We start from the raw sequence: 22513 nt of genomic DNA on the forward strand, positions 1-22513 counted from the left end.
CGACAATTTACTGCAAATTTAAATTATCCACTTCATTCTGTGGTCATTGAATTGAAAAAGAACATTGGGAGTGATTTCCACCTGGTTGAGGGGTTTTTATGGTGACAGTGGCACTTTATTTATTTGACATTTTGTATACTGACATTACAAATAAGGAGAGTATAATCTAGTAACCTAACGCTATCCTAGATCCAAAACTGCTTGCGACAGGAGGACATCAGTTCAATTTTCATTGACACCCACTGTATGCCTGTTTCTCTCAAGATGTCAGAATTATTGTGCTCTTATGCACAGGGCTCATTGTGTTCATAAGTCATACGGTCACACAGCACAGAAACATACCCTTCAGTCCAACCAGTCTATGCTGAACATAATCCCAAACTAAATAGTCCCATCTGCCTGTTCCTGGCCCATAACCCTCCTTTCCTATTCATGTACTTTTCCAAATATTGTAATTGTACAAATATCCACTACTTCCCCGGGAAGCTAATTTCACACATGAACCAATCTCTCTCGAAAAAAATTTGCCCCTCATGTCTTTCTTACATCTCTCTTCTCTCACTGTAAAACGTGCCCCGAGTCTTGAAATCCCTCACCCGAGGGAAAAGAAAACTACCAGTAGAGTCATAAAGATGTACAGCATGGAAACAGACCCTTCTGTCCAACCCGTCCATGCCAACCAGATATCTCAACCCAATCTAGTCCCATCTGCCAGCACCTGGCCCATATCCCTCCAAACCCTTCCTATTCAAATACACATCCAAATGCCGCTTAAATGTTGCAATTGTACCAGCCTCTACCACTTCCTCTGGCAGCTCATTCCATAAACATTCCACCCTCTGTGTGAAAATGTTGCTCCTTAGGTCTCTTTTATATCTTTGCCCTCTCACCCTAAACCTATATCCTCTAGTTCTGGACTCCCTGACCACAGGGAAAAGACTTTGTCTATTTACCCTATCCATGCCCCTCATAATTTTGTAAACCTCTGTAAGGTCACCCCTCAGCCTCCGACACTCCAGGGAAAACAGCCCCAGTCTGTTCAGCCTCTCCCTGTAGCTCAGATCCTCCAACCCTGGCAACATCCTTGTAAACCTTTTCTGAACCCTTTCAAGTTTCACAACATCTTTCCGATAGGAAGGAGACCAGAATTGCACCAATATTCCAACAGTGGCCTAAACAATGTCCTGTACTCAATAGTCTGACCAATAAAGGAAAGCATACCAAATGCCATCTTCACTATCCTATCTACCTGTGACTCCACTTTCAAGGAGCTATGAACCTGCATTCCAAGGTCTCTTTGTTCAGCAACACTCCCTAGGACCTTACCATTAAGTGTAAAAGTCCTGCTAAGATTTGCTTTCCCAAAATTTGTCTGAATTAAACTCCATCTACCACTTCTCAGCCCATTGGCCCATTTGGTCAAGATCCTGTTGTAATCTGAGGTAACTCTCTTCACTGTACACTACACCTTCAATTTTGGTGTCATCTGCAAACTTACTTACCTCTTATGCTCGCATCCAAATCATTTATGTAAATGACAACAAGTAGACATCACAGGCCTCCAATCTGAAGAAGAACCCTCCACCACCACAACATCTCCAAATGGCTAGTTCTCCCTGTATTCCATGAGATCTAACCTTGCTAATCAGTCTCCCATGGGGAACCTTTTTGAACACCTTACTGACGTCTATATAGATCGCATCTATCGCTCTGCCCTCATCAATCCTCTTTATTACTTCCTCAAAAAACTCAATCAAGCTTGTGAGACATGATTTCCCATGTACACAACCATGTTGACTATCTCTAATCAGTCCTTGCCTTTTCAAATACATGGGCATCATGTCCCTCAGGATTCCCTCCAACAACTTGCCCACCATCGACGTCAGGCTCACTAGTATATAGTTCCCTAGCTTGTCCTTACCACCCTTCTTAAACAGTGGCACCACGTTAGCCAACCTCCAGTATTCCGGCACCTCACCTGTGACTATCGATGATATAAGAGGCCCAGCAATCACTTCAGAGTTCAACCACAGAGTTCTAGGGCACACCTGATCAGGTGCTGGGGATTTATCCATTTTTATGCATTTCAAGACATCCAGCACTTCCTCCTCTGTAATATGGACATTTTGCAAGATGTCACCATCTATTTCCCTACAGTCTATATCTTCCATATCCTTTTCCACAGTAAATACTGATGCAAAATATTCATTTAGTATCTCAATAACTCTATCTATACTCCACCTATCTATAAGGTCACCTTTTAAACTTTTATACTCCACGGAAAAAAATCCCTATCTCACCTATCTTTATAACGCAAGCCTTCCATACTCGGCGACGTCTTGGTAAATCCCTTCGAACATTCTCCAGCTTAATAATATCCAAGTCAAAAACCTTTTCAGCATATCTTTCATTTCAGTTTGTCATCATATAATGAAAATCACACATGCAATGATTAAGTGAACAAATTACTAAACTTGCTGCACATTAGTTGAACCAAGAGGAACAGGTTTCATGTGTAATATTGGATTCCCCAAAGTTTGCTGTGTGATAAATAGCACACACGTGACCATAAAAACTCCATTGAGCCAGCTAAGGGCAAGTGTCAATCATAAAGGTTTTCATTCTATCAATCTCCAACTTGCGTATTCTTCATCAAAGGTTCATTCCTCGATATGCCAAGACTCTTATATCCTCAGACATTCCCAAATGCCACAGATGTCCTTTCTGCCAGAGTTTTAAAGGATTAGCTTTCTGGAGATGAGGAATACCTACGAAAGAGGTAGTTCATGCCCTGGTGAGAGAGACAGTGCAGTGGCAAAATTGGAGCTACTCCTCCACCCAGGGGATTATCCAATGAGATTTGTATGCATAGCTCATTGAAGGTGGCTCTCTGAAATTTTGTCTGGTTCTTGTTTCACTAATCACCACAGTCTATTGCATTTTACATAATCAAACGCCTCGAGAGATGGGAGAAACTGGAATGGTAGGATGTATTGGAAGGAAACATATCCCCTGATGCAAGTGTCAGGATAAATTCAAAGATAAGGAGGAGATTATCATTGAGCTATAGGGTTGTCTGCGGTCTGAGCCCCATTATTTGGCCTGGCAGCTGCAAGAAGTGGTGAGGACTACAAGCAGAAAGTACTGGAATTAGTCAGGTTGGCTTTATAGCTCCAGTGGAGTGGTAAACAGACTTAAAGTCAAGAATATGACTCTTTCTCTGAACACTTATTATTCAAAGATAGCGCTGAGATTTTACTTTCTCTTTGCGAAGGGTGAAAGCCAAGCACAATTATCCACAAAATGAGAGAAGGTGGTGTGATCTGCTGCATCTCTGGTGTTTCAGAGCCTGTTATTGATGCTGCCTTCTTCTTCTTCAAGGAGAATTGTTACCAAAAGTGGATTCCCAGTAAATATCCTTGTATGGAGAAGGACTGCAACGTCGAACATTTTTCACTTATTTCTTTATTTTTCTCATGTTGTACTTGAGATTTTGTACCTAAATGCTTTTGTACCAAAGATGGCCCTGGGAATTGTGATTCTGTACACTTTTTACTGTCCTGTACACCTGGACTTGTGTACACATGACAATAAAACCTAATTCTAATTCTATTTACCTGAAGCAGAAACTCGATGTTGAGCATTTAGCCATCACCAGTATTGTCTGGATAATATGGTCACAATCACTGTTCAGAGTTGGGGAGCTCTTTAGTGAATCTGCATTTTTGTAGCTAATCATTTGCTTCATTGCCAATCTGTTCAAGACAACAAACAAAATGTTGAAAGGTTGATTTTCACTGGAGTTAGTGGAATGCCTCTAACATTGATCAAAATGTAAATGTAATAGCCATAGGTCTTCATCTGATGTCTGAACATGTTTTTTACATTCAGTAAGATCAACTAACTCAGTGTCTTCCAAGCTATGTGAGTGCATGCTGTGTTTGATACTATTAGGGACTTACTCAGATTTTTGCTAACATTTAGCTACATCAAAAGCTGTGTTTCACAGAGACACATTTGCTGCTAATCAGTTCTCTTTACCGAGTTTAGAATTTTCTTTGCAATCATTTAGTTGGTGTGCTGAAGAAGGTATAGTGACAGCAAAAAGCGTCTGACAGCTGCTCTTAGTAACACACTCTCTTAGGCTAGACAAAGTCACAAAGCAATTTTGCAAATAAAACATGCCCTTTACTTGTACCTGTCCATACCCTACAAAGACCATGTGAGCAGGAGTGAGCTGGTTCCCTGTGATTTAATTCCCTCGGTCAGTTTGGATTGTAAACGCTTCCTCTTTTTGCACCTCCTCCCTCTTCAAAGATGATTTGTTTGGTCTATCATCACAAGTTCGAGGTGGATTAGCATTCTTTGGCATTTTGTCTCATCTCTGTTCAGTTCGTAACAGTTCCAATCAGTTGAAAAGTATTAAAGATCAAGTCTTCAAAAAACTGGAGATGTCTTGTTTCAACCTCATACCTCAGAACCAGACTTGTAGTTCTAAGATGGAGTTATCTGACCCATTAATATAGAGCAGGGGAAAAATAAGGCGCTGTTGTGGGCATTTTTCCATTGCTGTACAGGCTCCTAATTGTGAAACATATGTCTAATATCACAAACACACCCTTATAAAAGGTGAAGTCAGTAAAACAGATTGTCTCACATGCACAAATGAAAACTGAAATTGCTGGAAAAGCTCAACAAGTCTGGCAGCATCTGTGAAGAGAAATCGGACTAAATGTTTCGGATCCAGTGACCCTTCCTCAAAAATGCTTGTAGCTAGGAACCTGTCAGTTTTCTGTGCAAACGATAGGATGGGAGGAGGGGACAAGGAGTAAATAACAGGTGGGGATAGACTCCAAAGAGAGAGAAGAGCAGTTGAACAGACAAAGGACTGGATAACACTCTGACTAGGAGAGTGAATAGCTGTTGATAGAGACTGATAGTAGCTAACAGTGGATTGTGTGTAATGTGATCACAAAATGTGGTGTGTAAGGGCTAAGACAAAGGAGAGTTCAAGCCCTAAAGTTATTGATTGCGATATTGAGTCCAGAAGGCCTGCAGTGTCTCCAAGTAGGAAAATGAGGTGTTGTTCTTCCAACTTATACTGAGCTTCACTGCAGCATGCCTGAGACAGAGGTATTGGCCAGGGAACAGGGTAGTGTGTTAAAGTGGCAGGCAACTGGAAGCTCAGGATCTTTTTTGCGGGCAGAATGTAGATGTTCTGCAAAGCGGTCACCCAGTCTACTCTTCCTTTTCCCAATGGAGAGGAAACCACATTGTGAGCAGTTAGTGCAGCAGACTCGATTGTGAGAAGTACAGTTAAAGTGCTGCTTCACCTGGAATATGTGTTTAGGCCCTTAGGTAGTGATGAGGAAAAAGGTAAATGGGCAAGGGTTATACCTTCATTGATTGCAGGGGAAGGTGCAGTGGAGCTGGGGGTGCGGTGTTGGAAGTGAAGGAAAAATGGACCAGCGTGTCCAGGAGAGAATGGTGCCTGCAGAAGGTGGACAAGGAAGGGGAGGAGCATATGTGGTGGCATCTCACTGGAGGTGGCAGAAATGGCTGCTAATGATCTTCTGGACGAGGATGCTAGTGGGATAGCAGGTAAGGACAAGGGGAACCCTATCACTGCTGCAGGAGGGAAGAGAGGGGATAAGGGCTGAAGTGCAAGAGTTGCAGTGGACCCTGTTTGAGAGCCCTGTCAACAACAGTGCTGGGGAATCCTTGGTTGAGAAAGAAGATGGACATTTTGGAGGCTTCATTGTTGAAGTTGGCCTCACTGGGACACTGGAACTGGGAAAATAGAATAGTGACTTCACAAGAATCAGGGTGCGAGAATGTATGGTCTAGGTAACTGTGGGAGTCAGTGGGTTCATAGTGAATATTAGTGACCAGTCTATCCCCAGAAATAGAAACAAAGATGTTGAGGAAGGGAAGGGAGGAGTGAGTGACGGACCAGGTGAAAGTGAGGGTGGGGTGAAAATTGGAAACAAAATCAAGAAACCTTTCCAATTCCGGATGTGAAAGGGAAACAGCACCGATGCCATCATCGATATATCGGAGAAAGAGTTGTGGATAGGGGCTGGAATAGGACCGGAACAAGGAATGTTCCACTCACCCCACAAAGCGAAGGCACGACTAGGGCCCATGTTGATGTCCAGGGCCACCCCTCTGACCTGAATAAAATGAGAGGAGTTAAAAGAGAAGTTGTCTCATATGTAATTCCAGCAGCAGTATGGATAAACATCAAGAGAAAACTCTGAGAGAGACAATAGCAGGGAGAGGTGGACCACAGCTTCCACTCGGCTTCAAGACCCAGCAACAACTATGATTGAAAACTGAAATCTAAATGTCCTGGTTCTGTGGGAGTTTGACTCTACCCATTCAGGCTGCTTCTATTTTCTCAACTTTTAAAAGTAAACCTAAGGCCTCACAAACTGTTTACCCTGGTGCGCCCCTGTCTTCAAACCTTTCGTCAAAGAAAAGAACAAAATACACCTCTTAAAGCCATAACATCATCACAAATGTAATACAGGAACAGAGGGACATGGTTGTTTTCATGCACATACCATTGAATAGAGCACGTTAGGTTGAGATGGTGTTTAATAATGCATGCAGTATCCTTGACATTATTAATCAAGCATAATGTACAGAGCAGATAGGTTATGCTGAATGTGTATAAGATTCCAGTTAGGCCTCAGCTGGAGTATAGCATCGAGTTCTGAGCACCATACATCAGGAACGATGGGAAGGCATTGGATAGAGTGCAGAAACGATCCATCAGAATGTTTCCAAGAATGAGAATTTGACAGTTATAAAGATAGTTTGGAGAAACTAGGGACAGTTCTCCTTGGAAAAGACAAGGCTGAAAGAAGATTTGAAGACGTTTTTCAAAATCATGAGGAGCCGACAGAGTAGATAAGGAGAATCTGTTCCCACTCATGAAAGGACTGAGAAGGAGATGGCACAGATTTTTAAGCATTTGCCAAAAGAAGCAATTGTAACCTGGGACATTTTTTTTTCATGCAGCAACTTGTTAAAATCTGGAATGCACTTCACGAGAGTGTAGTGTGTTTACTTGAGACATTCAACGGAGTGTTTGAGTGTAATCTAAACAGGAACAATGTGTGAGTTTACAAAAAGGTGAGGGAATCACATTGCTCATTCAGACAGCCAGTGCAGATTCTATGGATCAAATGGTCTCCTTTTGCATTGTAACAAATCCCAGATTTCCTTGGAACATTAGTTGTTAAGAGAAGATGGAACATGCAGGGGAGGCAATGGCCTAGTGGTGTTTTCACTGCACTGTTAGGCCAGAGGCCCAGGTAACCTGGCACACAGGTTCGACTCCCACATGGCAGATGGTGGAGCTGAATAAATATCTGCAGTTGAGAGTCTCATGATGATGGAGAATCCATTGCCAATTGTTGGGGGAAAACCCATTTGATTGACTAATGTCCTTTAGGGAAGGAAACTGCCATCCTTACCTGGGCTGGCCTCCATGTGACTGCAAACCCACAGCAATGTTGCTGACTCTTATCTGCCCTCTGTGGGCAATAAACGCTGGGCTAGCCAGCAACACTGTCATCCTGTGAATGGAAAATAATTTGCTAAAGGATATAGATGAGTTGCATTGTACTTTGCTGAAAAACTGCATGAATCCATGTAAGACTCTGTTAACTCGCTTTTTTAGATTAGAATCAGTCTAAACATTATGGCACAGACAGGGAACACAGGGGTCTCATACCTTCAACATTTTACCATTTTATCTGGCTGACACCAATTGTTACAGTTAACCTGAGAATGTAATTTTTTAAAAATGTTTTGTGATTTACATATGGAAGAAGTGAAACTATCATGGTCATTCTAACAGATGAGAGACTCAACAAAACAAATCAAGGTATTTTTCAATGTATAATTTCAGCTACATCACACTGTAAGCTTTTGCTATAAATTCTGCATCTTACAATTGTGTCCTCCACAACCACCTGGTGAAGGAGCGGCGCTTCCAATTAAACCTGTTGGACGATAATCTGGTGTTGTGTGATTTTTAAATTAGATTGCAGAACTGTTACAGTGCAGGCCCAATATGCCCGCGAGTAGTCCAGTATCCTGTCATCAATTATCTGTGAATAGTTTGCGGTGCCTTCTATTGGCACCATTGTGGGGTCTTTAGCAGCATTTAACATTGCGTTCAGTTGGGAGAAGTTAATACAGGTCAAGAGATGGAGCGCAGACTTTGAAAATGGTCAAAGAGCATCAAATTAGCATAATCTGTCTTTACCTCATGGTGCCGACTTGAATGAATGAAATTGTTTAAAGGAGACAGAATGATAGGAATGTAGGACTTGTTGCAGAATTAGCTTCACCATTTGAGAGTTTCCTGTCTCTTCTGGTTGTGGACCATGTTATGGAGTAGCTGCAAATGTGTTGCTGGTCAAAGCACAGCAGGCCAGGCAGCATCTCAGGAATAGAGAATTCGACGTTTCGAGCATAAGCCATGCTCGAAACGTCGAATTCTCTATTCCTGAGATGTTGCCTGGCCTGCTGTGCTTTGACCAGCAACACATTTGCAGCTGTGATCTCCAGCATCTGCAGACCTCATTTTTTACTCGAACATGTTATGGAGTAGGCCAGACCCCTCAAAACATTTCTGAAAAGTAGCCCAGATCTTGTCTTTGCTCGTCGTTTTAAGCAGATGTTCCAGGAGTGATGTAACCGGTCAAACCACTTAGTTTTAAACAAAACAGAATTTATTTACAAGACTACCAAATGAAACAGAAACAAAAAGGAACAGAATACTGAATAACATCACCTATCTAAAACCTGACAGATTATATCAATGTAATGATGCTGTTCCTAATACTTGCACCAATCCCCAGAAATGCCCCATTGGCGCACAAGGTTAAACCAAACCCAAAGTCTTACAGGAGAGAAGCTGGAGAGAGGAGAAGGATTAACCTGAACCTGCTTCTTTGGGTCAGTGCAGCTTTTAGCACAATTGCTTGCTAACCAAACCAAACTAAACCACAGTTAAGCTGAGATGGGAGAACTGGCCACTCCCCTTTCATTGTCAAGTGTTTTTTTTTACTTGAAAGCCTTTTGCCTGAGGCAGTATCTGTTAATTATGATCAAATTGACCCTAATACCCTTCCAAACCCAGACTTTTCAGAGTCGGCATCTTTTACGACATCTCTGAACAAGAAGCCAAGGACAACGTAACATTGTTAAAGGAGCAACATGGTCACAACCACCTTCCTTACAGCCACCCCTCACCATAACCCTTAATTCCATTGTACTTCAACAAAATCTTCACCTCAGCCTTGAATAAGTATATTGACACCACAGCCACTGTTTTCAGGAGAAGAAAATTTTACAGCCTACCGAGCATCTGAGAGAAAAAGTTCCTTCTCATCACCATCTTAAAAGGTTGACTTTTTGTCTTAACCTATGACCCAAGTCAGAGTCTGAGAGACATTGTTGAATTTAGTCGGTACAGAGGGATCTGGGAGTCATGGTACAAGAATCCCAAAACATCAGTATGCATATACAGTAGCCCCACGTACCCACGGAGGAATATGTCCCGAGATGTACCCCGGAAGCCGGAAAGCGCGAATAGATGCAAAATCATCCATTTAAATGAGATATGTACCTTCCTGGCAGCCTCATGGTCCCTGCCTCTGGATTGTTCCCTGTAATATGTTCCAGCCAATGTAAATTGTAGATAACTGAAACCACGAAAACCTGATCTGCGGATATGGGGGTCTCCATGTAAGGCAACTGTTTAGAAAACACATTAAATGGTTTCATTCATTGAAAAGGGGATGGAAAATCAAAGCAGGAATGGGTCCCAGTAAAATAAGGGCCAGGGTGTAACTATATTTGCGATGATAGTCTCCTTAGTCAAAAAGAGGTACAATTGTATTAAAAATAGTTCAGAGAAGGTTTAGTTGAGTCTTTCCTTGAATTAAGAGCAGATGTAAGAATGGTTTATAGCCATTGGAGTTCAGGAGAATGAGAATTGATTTTATGGAGGGGACTGGAAGGGGTGGATTCCAAGGGATGTTCTCTCTTGTGGGGGAGACAAGACATTGGGTATATAGTTTAAGCACATTTCCATTTTAAGATGGAGTTGAGGATTTTTTTTTCCCTCAGAGACTCAATAGTCTGTACAATTCTTCTCCATTGAAAGCAGTGGAGACTGGGCTGTTGAATCTATTCAAATTTAAAGTAGATAGACTGTTGAAAAACAAAAGAGCAGAGGGTTTGGGGATGAGGTGATTAAGTAGAGAGGGGGATATACAGGAAAGTGTCCTACAACCAGATCAGCCATTATTCTCTTAGCTGACAGAGCAGGCTGAAAGGGCTGAGTGGTAAGGTCTGCAATATGATTCTGTCTCATTAAAGGGTTTTCATGCATTCATACTGCTTTCATGAAGCAGAGGCAGACGACACTCATATTGTGCCAATATAATCATTTCCAAACTCCCCACTTTGTTCATTGCTTGGTCTTAAATTCTCACAACTGAACACGGTGTTAAATGGCATCAAACACTCTATATTGGTGCTATTTAAGAGGACCATGAGCTATTTGCAGGCTAGTTTCTGGGTGGCTTCTTATGGGTGTTAGTATATTGTACACAATCTTTGAGTTTTTGTTCGCCAGTCTGAGTTTCCCTCAACAAGACTGATTCGACTGGGACTGAAGTACTTAATTGGGATTGAGAAATATATCAGCCATGATCAAATGCCAGAGCAGAATTGATGGAGCTAATTTTGCTCATCAATTTTATGGTCTTATGATCTAACATTCATTTATATACTTGCCCTGCAACAAATCTTGAAGGTGTAGTAATTGTAATAAGGTCAGCCAAGTGGACTTCACAGAACCTAAGTTCCCTTATTGGGGCTGTTAATCTGTTCCAATCATAGAATCCTTACAGGGTCGAAACAGGCTTTTCAGCTCAACAAGGTCACATCGATCCTGGCTGACAGAAAAAGACAGGAGTGTCAGAGATGCTGCTCACTCTGAAAGCTGGTTCAGTGTCAAGTTCTCTCCATGTGTAAATAAAGGGTGACTTGGTCTTTATGGAGTTATTCAAGAAGACACTCCTCTTGAAAATGAGTGTGATGGGGAGAATCATTTAAAGCAGAGCAAGCTGCTACAATGGGAAGGGAGGAAGAGAAGGGAGGGAAGCATTCTCTACAAAGAGGTCCTTTTAGAAGCACAACTTTTACCTCAACTATAGTGAAGATCACAGTTTCAGTCTCCTCCTCTTCACTGAAGACTTAAAAGGAAATCTGGCAACTTCTGGAGTCACAAGTACAAGTGCAATGGCGAGCAAGGGCTTCGTTGCCTATGACAGTCAAAATGACCATGGGCTCTGAACCCTTACGCATCGAGGTCCTGTTATGAGAGGTACATGCAGCATCATACAGTATGCAGCACATTGTTGTGTCAGTGAGACCACTGAGACATTCTATATTAAGAAAAACAATGCCTCACTCCCTCCTTCTGAGGACCAGTTGGCGGAGGAAGCTAAAGGATTTGTATCGAGTGCAGGTGTTCACATAATGCAGGATCTCAGTTCTCTCTCACATATTACTCTGTTCATCATCCAGGAGCAGAAAAGGATTCCATTCCTGAACTATATCATTGAAATGTGGCGGCAGGTAATGCACCGTTCAAACGAATGACCATGATCCTACCCACAATTCTCACATTCTCCAGAATCCTTTGCGCTATTTGTGTTTGACCCATGATGTCATAAGAAAGTCCTGAAGAAGAGTTGCATCAGGTTTGAAATGTTAACTCTGTTTCTCATTCCACAGCTGCAGACAGACATGCAAAGTTTCCCCAGCATTTCCTTTGCTTACCGCAAATAAAAGCTTCGCTACTGAGGATTTGACGACACAGGTCATGGCATGATTTGTGACTCCAGTCCAAAACGCATGACCTTCTGTACAGTTGGTCCGCCATGACAGATTTTAGTAATAATGTCCATTAGCCAACCATTCCTGCAAGTCATGTTGAAACAAAAAAGTACATAAAAGGTGAATGCATTAAAATGTTTATACTTTGCAAGATTATACTATTTCATTCAGAAAAGGCGTACATACATTTGGGCTGCATTTTATTCAACTCATGTTTCTGCAAGGATTCCTAAAGTAAGTAATGGTTCCCATTTATCTAGAGTATAAACTGAAATCAGACTGGTAATTGCTTATTGGTGTATCATGACACAGTCTTTATAGCACCATCTGTACCCCTAATGAATTAATGCAGAGTTTAATGGAATAATATTGATTGGCAAAGCTGGTTAGTTGCATACTTTGCACTGACATTATTATTGATATAGGTATTACTAAACAATTTTATTACCCCTCTTATAATTGTCAAATCTATTAATCTAGAACTTTAGAGTACTAGGTCCTCATATCAAGTCTCATGAAAACAAATTACATTTGCTTTAAAATTTAAAGAGTAGCAACAATACTGTCTCTAGACCAGTAAACCAAAATGAGATTCCTTTTCATCCATAATAGTTTCATATTAATAGGGTTACTGGACTAATAATCTTCTTCACAATACTCTCAAGATTTGATTTTAAATTGACCACTATGGCTGGGGAAATCTAAATTCAATTAAAATATCTGGATTAAAAAGCTAGTCTCAGTGATAACTTTTTTGAAACCATTGGATTGTTGCAAAAAAACTTATTGTTCACTAATATACTTCACAGAAAGAAACCTGCTAAGGAATCTGATCTATTGGGACTCCACACCAACAGCAGTAAGGTTGACCCTTAATTATTTTTTGTATTGCAAAAGAAACCAATTGTTTGTATTAAATCATAACAAAGAATAGTAAAATTGGACAGACCATTCAGCATTCACATGGACACTGGAAATAACAGGTACATTCTGCAATCATTGAATCTCCATTTAGAAACACCTGGAAACTTGGGCCAAAACTGTGAAAGCTGTCCCACAGACTAGTCAGGTAATATTGCCACGCTTGGATAGTTATGGTCCAGTCATACTCAGGAAAATCTATTAAAGGTTATCACCTTTTATAAAAGCACTAATGTTACTGTGGATGGGCAAAAAGCGAAAAACATGGCTACCAACAAGTGACCAGACATTCCTGTTGCCAATTCCAAATAGATTACCAGGAGGCATACCCAGACATCTAATTACTCTCATCCAGGAGCTAACCAACTTCCTTGATAACACTTTGTGAGAATGTAAATTGGGTGTTGATTTGTACAAAAACCAAGAACCGCAGGTGGGAGATGAGTTGTCTCTGAAATGCCAATCCCTTATATGGAACGTACGTTAGTTTTTTTTGCATAGCTCACCCACTGGCCATTTTATCCAAAGAGTCAAAAGACTTGCTGTGAAGACAAGAGAGATTCCATCTTGAACCAAGAAAGAAAACAAGTCTCGAAATAGAGAGAGAGAGAGAAAAAGAAAGGCTCAAGAGAAATTTTGAGATAACCAGAAGTCTGCTGTAAAGTAATTCGGCAGTATATGTCGACAGAACCAAAAGTCATGGACCTTCTCTCTTTCCAAACTCTGCTGTCCTGCTGGATAATCTGTACAAGAAATATTAACTATAGATTCTATTGTAATTGTTGGATTTAACTTCAAGTGATAATCTCTTAATTTTTGCAACAATGAATTCAAGCAATGAGTGCCAATGATATACCACAGACACATATTGGCACATTCCTCTTATATTTCTTTTCTTATCACCATTTGTTTTATCTTGCTACCTTGTATTTCTTGACCATAACTTTATCTGGAAGGAGCCTTCTATAATAACTCATTAAGCAAATATTTGCACTGTAAAGTTAGGAAATATTAAGTGCTGACAAACAAAATGAGTTTTTCACATTGCAATATTATGTGAAGGACAACAACATTGAGTGCAATTTTTCTGGACCAGCAGAACTTATATATAGAAGGTCTGATTAAACAACTCTCCCAAATTATAACCTTATCCAAGTTGTAGAAGATGAATGATTTAAAAATAATAAAAAATGAAGAATTAAAGAACAAAATGTCAAGTTATATATCCAATAAAAGTATTTAGGTTTCTAGAAGTGTCTAAAGTTTGTCAAGAGCTGAGATCTGATGAAGTAGTGATACCAAATGGATCAACATTTTATAGATATTAACTGAAATTCAAATTATGAAATACCCAGCAATCCCATTCAAAAAAGAAAATGTTCAAAAGTGAGATTTGAATGTGGCACTGTAGAAGATCCCTGAGCCAGCACACAATCACTATGCAAGGAATTAGTGCACTGATGAATCAAGGTCATTAAACTGAATTGAATTGAATTGAACTTACTATCTCGTGTACCAAGGCACAGTGAAAAGCTTTATCTTGCGAGCAATACAGGCAGATCACAGAGTTAAGTAGCATATATAAGTAAATAATAGGTAAACAGAGGCAAAAACAAAAACACAGGTACAGGCTAATGTTAAGATTTTGTGAGTCAATTCAATATTCTAACAACAGTAGGGTAGAAACTGTTGTGAAACTGGCTGGTGCATGTGTTCAGGCTTCTGCACCTTCTCCCTGATGGCAGAGGTTGTAGAACAACATTGCCAGGCTGCCAGACTGTGCTAACAGTCAGGGGATTCAAAGAAGTTTGATGATTTCCAAGTGATGTCATATTAACAAACAACATTTAAGAACATAAGAACAGAAGAATTAGGAGCAAGGAAGGCAATTAAGCCCCTGACATCTGTTCTGCCATTCAATGCGATCACGGTTGATCTCATCACAGCCTCAACTTGACTTTCCTGCCTAGTCTTCACAATCCTTTGTTTATCCCATTGTTCAGTAAAATTCTGTATATCTCCTCCTTAAATTTATTCAATGTCCCAGCATTCACCACACTCTGGAGAAGAAAATTCTGCAGATTCATGATCTTTTGAGAAGTGATTTCTCCTCATCTCTGTTTTAAATCTGCTTTCCTTATGCTAAAAACTATGACCTTTTTATGGTTATGGGACACACAAACATGTTAAGTTATAATTCCAAAAAGCATTAATTTTATATTAATGCACACAATGTGATGACCTGATTATTGCCTGTTTATTTCATTCGAAGTGTGTCATCTTACCTTTCTTAAAAAAAAAGGATTTGCTGTATACCTCTGATAGGTATGTATATAATTGGAATATATCATCTGATTTTGTCCATCATGTGATGTGAGTTGGAATGTTGACAAGTAAAACAACTTCGTAAAAGGTCTCCAGCATTGTTTATATACTACCATAATATTCAAACAAAATAATTCTCAACATTTCACAGTGCTAGGGATTCGGGTTCAATTCCCACCTTGGGTGACTGTCTGTTTGGAGTTTTCCCTGTGTCTGTGTGGGTTTCCTCCGGGTGCTGTAGTTTCTTCCCACAGTACCAAGATGTGCAGGTGAGGTGGATTGGGCATGCTAAGTTGCCCATAGTACCTAGGGATGGACAGGCTGAATGAATTATCTCTGTTAAATGAGGGGTTACAGGGATAGGGTAGAAGGTGGAATGCTCTTCAGAGGGTCGATTCAGATTCAACAGGCCAAATGGCCTCTATCTGCTGTGTAGGCATTTGAAGATTCGCTGACAGTTTACCAGTCCTATCTGAGTGAGAGCTGAGCCTGTGTTTGATGTTTAGCGGAAACAGGGACCACTCTCCTTTGGCTGATAATACTCTCCACTTGGGTAGCAAAGGCATAGCTCATATTTTGGGCAGAATACTTCAATGTTGGCACCAAGAATGGCTCAGGAGCATCACAGTTTTATAGGGTGATAGAGTATTGAGCAATTTATCAGCTAGACAGGGGTGTGATGGGAACAACCAACAAGAAGGACAAACACTGACAACAGAAACAGATGCCAGGAACAGTACCAGTCATTCATAAAATTACCAGACTTGTGAAGTTATAACTCAAGACTGCTAATAAACTCCAGTTCAAATCTTAAATATTGTGCTCCAGAAAAAGCTATGCTTATAATCAAGCTGTTTGGTACAACTACAACACTGATATCTAAACAACGATTTGGAAAATTGCCGAAGTATAGTGAATCCACAACATAGGATAAATTTAATTTGTTTGATTGCCACTCATCAGTTCCCTCTCAATCAACAGGAAAGTGTCTCAGATACATTTACCAGTACATCCATATTCAGCTTGAGTTCCACGCTGGACACTTGCCTTCTGACTACTTTGACCTTGATCCAAATGAGGACAAAAAAACTACATTTCAGTTATACAGTAAAAATGATTGTCCTTGATATTAAGTAAGAATTTGACCAAAAATGGAGTCAAGGAGACTGATCAAAACTGCAGTCAATGGGAATCAGAGAGAAAACTCTCCATTGTATTGAAGCCACGACTATTACAAATGTACATGATTGTAGTTTTACAGACCTCAGGCCCCGGACTTCATTGTTGGTGTTTCTCAGGATAACATTCAACTTCTGACCATTAAAAAATCTAGTTTTGGAATGCTTTCTAATTGTTTAGATCACTCCAGCTCCAGCCACACTAACAAAGCTCAACGCTATGTGTCCAACTAATTGGTACTCTATACACCACTTTAACACTTGAGTGTACCAACTTCAAGATGTGTTGGAGCAATATGCAAAGTTTCCCTTCACAGAGTATTCCAAATCCCTGAACTCAATCACCTAGAAGGACAATTGGAATTCCACCATCTGCAAGTACTCCTCCAAGCCACACACCATCCTCGCTTGGAACTACATCATCTTTCCTTTCCCGCTGCTTGGTCAAAACCCTGGAACTCCCTCCTAGCAATACTTGATGTCTCCACACCATATGGACTATGATGGTTCCAGAAATCAGAACTCTCCTTATCATTCTCAAGAGAGGGCAGAGGTTAGGTGACAAATGCAGACATGGTTGCCCATCTCCATTCTTTTTTTAAAGAAATGACTTTGAACCGACAACTCTGAAAGTTCCTATTAAAATAATGAATGGACTCTTGCTTTTCCTTTCTTGTCTCCCCCTGAAATTCAAAGCCTTCACTTCATGCAAAGGGAACAAAATTTAAAATTCAGAGATTTTATTTTCTGTAAGCATACCTTATTTTCGAGCTAGAAATTTTTTCCCCCAATGAGTAGATTTTCCTTTGATATTGGGATTAATTTTGGAGAGAGTATTCATGCAGTTGTTTCATATAAGAAAATTATATTATTTTGAAAGTCCAATAGAGAGGAAGCACTACAGGGATGCAATTAAATTGAATCCTTACCTCCTGCCTCACCTGCCTGTGCAAGGGCATCAGAGAAAGATTTTATTCTTCTCAATAATCTTCTCTTCTGGCCTGCCACTGTTCTGAAATTCAACCAAGGCAATTTTCACAATATTTTGACCTGACTTTGTAATTTTCATCAAACTTTTCCAACAATGCTCAAAATTCTCAAGTTTTGAATTGTCTAAGAAGTGACAAAAATCAGAGGTCTATTTGTGTGTTTTGTTTAATAAAAATGCTGCGTGACCAATCAGCCAGACTGTGTGCATCAGAAACATTTCAGCCTGTTTAACATCCCGTTAATTAATCAGGCTTCACATCTTGTAACTTGAAATAGGTTTTCTGTCTCTGCTATCCAACTCAGTCTCTTCACATTGGTTATTAACTCCTGTGTCATGCAGTATAGCAAGTGATGGAGTACGCAGGAAGGGAATTAAGGTACTTTGAAACCATGAGCTTAGAGTCAATGAAGCAATTAATGAGGTGTGTCTGAATGCTGAGTGTCTGAATTTGCATTAGTGAGGAGATGAACAGACAAATTACCAATCAAAAGATCTGCATCTTAGTGTCTTTGCAGTTTTGATTTTCTAGCAAGGTACGTGTTGAATAGCAATCCAAGATAGCTAAAATTTACAAATGTTGATCAACCACTTACTGTCACATCACCATAGCAGCAAACCTTCTCTGCAAATTAGCAGCCTCTCCTTAATGCATCTCAGACAATGGTGATTTATTGATTCTGAAATCAATATTCCCTTCTCACAATTGCTGTCAAAATGCAAAATTCACTTTGTCGCTAAGTTCAAGCAGATAAGGTACAATTTCTCTAACGTGCCTCTTTGTTTGATGAGAGAAGGAAGACGACTGCCAGGGGAAGATATTAGTTGAAGGCAAAATTTCATTTGTTTATGTGATATTGTTATTATGCCCAGCTGATGCTGCTACAAGACAAGACTGGATATCTGCTTTTTTTTCTCTATTTTAACAGCATTTTCTTCCATGGAAACATAAACATGCTATGATGCAAATTTGTTTCTAACAATAAAACAGCAGTCTATTATGCAAATGAAATGAACATAAAGCAGAAGAAATCAAGCTGTTTCCATATAAGACAATTGGATAGATTGTCCAAAACGTATTAAAATAAAATCCCATATTTTCACAATTTACAGGACTCGAATAACCAAAAGAATTCCCCTTCCTGGAACATCATAAGGTCAGAAGTCACACAACACCAGGTTATGGTCCAACAGGTGTATTTGAAATCACGGGCTTTCGGAGCACTGATCCTTCCTCAGGTGAAGCAAGAAAAAAGCACACAGGCACAGAATTTATAGGCACAGAGATCAAAAGCTTATACAAATGGTGTGAGTGGAGTGTTGACTGGCTGAATAGTAAGGCTATGCAGGTGATCAAATGTGTCAGACGGTGTGAGAAAAGTGTCAACAGCTGAGTAGCAAGTGAAGGGATGACCTATGAACTGATTAATTGAGGCAGAGAGATAATTACAAAAAATTAAAAATAAAATGGTTCTGGAGACAAAGCAAATAGTTGGAATAACATGTTAGGCACAAGAGTCGCACGCCGAGGGTCTAACCAAAGTAATCAGTAATCCAAAACTGTACAAACTAATTAAGGTAGAGAGAACATAACAGGTTACAAAGGTGATGGTATCAAAACAGAACAGTAAGGAAGATTTTACAGATACAGAACAATGTGGTGGGGTTACATGTAGTGTGACATGAATCCAAGATCACAGCTGAGGCCGTCTTCCTGGGTTCGGAAATCCTTAGGTTAGATCTAACTGTTCTTTTCAATTTCCAGTCTTGAAAGCTTAATAGGCTCTTCCTTAATTAGTTAAACAAATTATCTTAAACTTGATTAGTTTCAATTAACTCATTCAGGGTTTGAACCAGACACTTGCGATCTGGAGTATTCAAACTAAAACTCTTTCATTGAGGTAACCTATTTTGTAACGTATGAATAAATTCCTTTTGGCAAGAAAAACTGTTTATGCTCAATGAAATCTTTTACAATATAAAAAGCAGTGTTTTTCCAACATCTTGTTTTTCCTCACAAACGAAATCAATTTGTGATTCTTTTAAACCATAAGAAAGCTAATACTTTTCAATGCTTACTGTCTTTGATCATAAAACTCATACAATGCAAAAACAAATTGCTATAATCTCTCTAGGAGCTGCTTTCTCACATACTGGTTTAAATCTCATTACACTAAAATGACTAACAAATTAAGTATTAATCGCTTTCATGTCTACAGACCAAAAGCCGCATACTAATAGTTCTAAATACAAACTCTTAAAACAAAACTGATATTTTACCAGCGTATCACACATATTATTCTAGAACATGGCTGATTTTGCCTTGTGTTTATCATAATTTTGATCTCACACTATGACAGAATCTTATAGTTGTCTCAATGTATGAACTATGGTATGCTATATGGCAGAACCAGATGAGACATCTAGCAAGGCCCATCTCAACATCAGGAGAATTCCGCCCCTTTTTTTATGCTTTACACAGGCTGCATTGCGAGTGACAATGAAGGGGGATTATAGATTTTTGAACATGTCATTTACGGCCCAACTCACCTTAATAACATTTTTATCTCATCAAACAAGATAGACTTTGGGAATCTTCAACATGGAAATCGGAGCAGGTACCTGGGATTCAGTTTTCTGCTTGCTGCGAATTATACCATGTTGGACACTGAACACCAACAATGGCATCCCACATCCATGGACATTGGCATCCAACAAGTGCCAACTTCTTACAATCTTTACAGTGCATTGTCAATGTCCCTACAAGTTGCTTCTGCACCAACAACAATCATTGTGAAAAAAGAACAAAGAACTGCGGGTGCGAGAAATTTGAAACAAACACATAAATTGTTGGAGAAACTCAGCAGGTCTGGCAGCCTCTGTGGAGAGAAAGCAAAGTTCATGTTTCAGATCAGTGGCCCTTCTTCAGAACTGATTGTAGGCAGAAAATGGTTGGTATACCTGCTCAAGATGTCTTGTGGGGGAAAGGGAAGGAGTGAACGATAGGTGGAAATGGAGTCCAGGAAGTGAAAAATATTGTTGGACATACAGAGGAATAGTAAAGGTCAGCCTGGGGGAATGAATGACTGCTAATGTGGAAAATTAGTGGCTGACAATGGGTTGTTTATGGTAGCAACACATGTGATGACAAAGCTTGGCGTGTGGTAGTTGGAATCAGGATATGAGGTAAAGAAGGTGTTCAGGTGCTAAAATTATTGAACTTGATATTGAATCCAATATGTTTCAGGGATCCCAACTGGAAAGAAAGGTGTTTTTCTTCCAGCTTATGCTGAGGAAAACAACTAGGAGAAAGTGTGGACTGCAGATGCTGGAGATCAGAGCTGAAAATGTGTTGTTGGAAAAGTGCAGGAGGTCAGGCAGCATCCAAGGAGCAGGAGAATCGACGTTTCGGGCATGAGCCCTTCTTCAGGAATGAGGAAAGTGTGCCAAGCAGGCTAAGATAAAAGGAAGGGAGGAGGGACTTGGGGGAGGGACATTGGAAATGCAATAGGTGGAAGGAGGTTAAGGTGAGGGTGATAGGCCGGAGTGGAGGTGGGGGCAGAGAGGTCGGGAAGAAGATTGCAGGTTAGGAAGGTGGTGCTGAGTTCGAGGGTTGGGACTGAGACAAGGTGGGGGAGGGGAAATGAGAGAACTGGAGAAATCTGAGTTCATCCCTTGAGGTTGGAGTGTTCCTAGGCGGAAGATGAGGCGCTCCTCCTCCAGCCGTCGTGTTGCTATCCACTCCATCAAGGACATGCAGGTTCTTGGACTCTTCCATTGCCAGACCATAGCAACATGACGGCTGGAGGAAGAGCGCCTCATTTTCCACCTAGGAACCCTCCAACTGCAAGGGATGAACTCAGATTTCTCCAGTTTCCTCATTTCCTCTCCCCCCACCTTGTCTCAGTTTCAACCCTCGAACTCAGCACCACCTTCCTAACCTGCAATCTTCTTCCTGACCTCTCCGCCCCCACCTCCACTCCGGCCTATCACCCTCACCTTAACCTCCTTCCACCTATCGCATTTCCAACGTCCGTCCCCCAAGTCCCTCCTCCCTACCTTTTTTCTTAGCCTGCTTGGCACACTGTCCTCATTCCTGAAGAAGGACTTATGCCTGAAACATTGATTCTCCTGCTCCTTGGATGCTGCCTGACCTGCTGCACTTTTGCAGCAGCACATTATCAGCTCTGAGGAAAACAACAGCAAGCCCGAGACAAAGACATTGGCCAGAAACCATGGTGGTGTGTTGAAATGGCAGGCAACTGGAAGCTCATGGTCATTTTTGCGGACAGAACGTATGTATTCTATAAAGCACTCACCCAATCTGCTCTTCATCTCCACAATGTAAAGGAGACCACATTGGGAGCAGCGAATGCAGTAGACCCAATTGAGTAAAGTGCAGGTAAATCACTGTTTCACCTTGAAGGACATCTGTGGCCTTGGAAAGAGAGGATGGAGGAAGTAAATATATACAATCACATAGAAAGTTGCTGTGGGACTATGGGAGATGTTGAAAGTGAAGCAGAAGTGGACCAGGGAGTCCCAGAGGGATTGGTCCTTTGGAAGACTGAAAAGGAAGGAGAAGGTAATATGTGCCTGGAGATGGCATTCCACGGGAGCTGGCAGAAGTGACAGTTAATGATCCTTTGGATTGGGATGCTAGTGGGATGGCAGAGAAGGATAAGGAGTGTCCTATCATTGTTGTGGGAAGGAAGAGAAGAGATGAGGGCTGAAGTGTGGGAGAAGTGGACATTTTGGAAGCGCTCTTATGAAAGTAGTCATCATCAGATCAGATGCAATAGAGGATGAGGAACTGAGGGAATGGAATGGAGTCATTACAGGAAACAAGGTATGAAGATGTGTAGTTCAGCTAACTGTGGGAGTCGGTGAGTTTGTTGTGGGTATTGGTGGCCAGCCTAGCCTCAGAATTAGGAATAGAGATGGCCCATGAAAGGAAAAGAGGAGTCAGAGATGGACCAGGTGAAGATGAGAGCAGGGTGGAAATTGGAGCCAAAATTGATGAATTTTCCCAATTCTGGATGATGATGTCAAGGATATAAAGGAGAAAGAGTTGTGGGAGGGGCTCAGAACGAGGCTGGGGAATGTTCCACATACCCCAAGAAGAGATAGGTATAATGGGGGCCCAAGCAAGTACCCACGGCCATCCCTT

Source organism: Hemiscyllium ocellatum, chromosome 21, assembly GCF_020745735.1.
Source record: "Hemiscyllium ocellatum isolate sHemOce1 chromosome 21, sHemOce1.pat.X.cur, whole genome shotgun sequence".
In the NCBI taxonomy this organism is placed as follows: Eukaryota; Metazoa; Chordata; class Chondrichthyes; order Orectolobiformes; family Hemiscylliidae; genus Hemiscyllium; species Hemiscyllium ocellatum.